Raw genomic sequence first — 2,691 nt, 5'->3', positions numbered from 1 at the left:
CAGGACAGTACCAGAGCATTATCGCCCCATCAGTCTCCTCCCGACGTTGAGTAAAGTTTTCGAGAGAATCCTCCTCTCTAGGTTCGGCCGGCTGCTCCACCAGGACAATATCATTCCTCGGGAACAGTTTGGCTTCCGCCAGCACCACTCCACCACTCAACAGTTGCTCCGCGTCGTCGAGGAGGCGACACTGGCGTTCAACAATCGGGAGTTTTGCGGCCTTGTCCTGCTCGATGTGTCCAAGGCCTTTGACACCGTCTGGCACCACGGCCTGCTCTTCAAGTTGTTCCATCTCGGCATCCCTTCGTGCTTCGTCCGCCTACTCGGCAACTACCTTGAGGGCCGTACTTTTGTCGTCCGAGTTGGCAGCACGTCTTCCTCTGTTCGCCCAGTCCTTGCTGGAGTGCCCCAAGGGAGCGTTCTGGGCCCGATATTGTATGCTGTCTACACCTCTGACCTGCCGATTTCCCCGAGGGTTGGTCGTGCCATCTATGCTGATGACACGGCCCTCTTCTCGCGCCATCGCAACATCGACGCCGTCCTCCGACGTCTGCAAGCTGCTCTGCAGGACCTCGAGCGCTGGGCCGCCGACTGGCGGATCGGCTTCAACGCCACCAAATCTCAGGCGATGCTCCTCACTCGCCGTCTCCCACCTGAAGTGCCACCACTGGTGCTTTGTAATCAGGCCATCACCTGGACCACGACTGCCACCTACCTCGGGGTCATTCTCGATCGCACCCTGACATGGAAGGCTCACGTCACCGCTGTACACCGGAAGACATCTCAGAGGGCTGGGGCATTGTACCCCATGCTCAACGAAACTTCCTCGCTCCCTGTCGCCAACGGACTGCATATCTATCGTACGTGCATTCGTCCGGTCATGGACTATGCCTGTGAAGTCTGGGGCAATGCTGCCCCCTCCCACATTCAGAGGCTCCAGCAACTACAAAACAAGCTCTTACGCCGAGTTTACCATGTTCCGCGTGATTTCCCTCATCGCCCCCTCCATCAGGCGGCTGAGGAACCCCTCGTCCGGGAGAGATTTCAAGACGCAGCGCGCCGGTTTTATAATGCCACCCGCACTTCAGACAATCCCCTCGTCCGGAGGTTAGGACGACATAATGACCATCACGACCACTACAGGCGGCCCGTTGCCCTGATCGAATAATCAGGTCAGCCCAGAAGACTCACCACCACTTCTTCCTCTCAGCGATTTCCAGTTATCATACGCGCTGACCACCGCCAACCACACCCTGCAGCCTTGGTAGGAAATGCCTCTCGGTAAACCCTACATTCACGATAGCCTGGGATGTTCCACACCCAGTCCAGATGAAAGGAGGCCGCGCGCGCCGGCACGCACTCCGCTGCTCGACTCGCTGCCGCTCGCACCGGTCGTTTTCGTTTCCGTTTCGTGTGCACCGTCGCTAGCCCATCGCCATGTCCGGACGCGGAAAGGGAGGCAAAGTCAAGGGCAAGTCAAAGTCCCGCTCAAGCAGGGCTGGGCTCCAGTTCCCGGTCGGCAGAATCCACCGCCTCCTGCGCAAGGGAAACTACGCAGAGCGCGTCGGCGCCGGGGCGCCCGTCTACCTCGCCGCCGTCATGGAGTACCTCGCGGCTGAGGTGCTCGAGCTGGCCGGAAACGCGGCCCGCGACAACAAGAAGACGCGCATCATCCCGCGCCACCTGCAGCTTGCCATCCGCAACGACGAGGAGCTCAACAAGCTCCTGTCGGGCGTCACCATCGCACAGGGTGGTGTCCTGCCCAACATCCAGGCCGTCCTGCTGCCAAAGAAGACCGAGAAGAAGGCCTAAAGGAGGCCAGGCAATCGCAGCGCCGCGTGCTCCCCTGCACGCAACGCGCTTTGCCGGCTCGGCTCGGCCCACAACAATCGGCCCTTTTCAGGGCCACCACACACACCTACGTCCAAAGCAAAATTTCAGTCGTCCTCGCCGCACCTTGTTTTGTTTTAACTTTGCACTGTCACAGCACAGCCGCCGCCGGCGCACGTCCGCCATCTTGTCGTCCACACAGCCCGTGTGGCCCAACACACACACACACACACATTTTGCACGGTCGCAGTCGCCTTCCAAACCGACAACGGCAGCAATAATGACCATTGTTAAAGGGAGGCGTGTCGACACACCGCCCTCCACTCCCGCGCGCAACGGCCGTCGACACGAACGAAACAGCTGATCCGGCCGCCTATGCCCACACGCCTTGCCTCGGAAACCCCAACGCCGCCGCAAACAAACACACAGAGACAAACCACGCAAGCAAATAATCACCGCCTCTCGCACAACAACACACAGCCCGCCATCTCCGTCGCGATCGATACAAAGACACACAATAACAAACACACAAACGAAGCAGCTCCACACACAGCCAGCCACATGACACGTTTCCTTTCCTTCTCCCCTCCCAGTCACATCACGTCGCTCAAACGGAAAGAAAGAAACAAACAAACAAACAACACAGCGCACACACGCAGCAACAACACAGACTCTTTCGCACTTTTCAACTTCCGAACAGTGTGGTGGCCCTGAAAAGGGCCGTTTTCTAGTCTCTCCCACCCACAAGCACGGCCCGCGGGAAGGCCAGCGCCCGCTGCGACGCAGCCTAACCGCCGAAACCGTACAGGGTGCGCCCCTGCCTCTTCAGGGCGTACACCACGTCCATGGCCGTCACAGTCT

Source organism: Schistocerca americana, unplaced genomic scaffold, assembly GCF_021461395.2.
Source record: "Schistocerca americana isolate TAMUIC-IGC-003095 unplaced genomic scaffold, iqSchAmer2.1 HiC_scaffold_78, whole genome shotgun sequence".
NCBI classification, from domain to species: Eukaryota; Metazoa; Arthropoda; class Insecta; order Orthoptera; family Acrididae; genus Schistocerca; species Schistocerca americana.
This window is presented reverse-complemented; position numbering follows the sequence as displayed.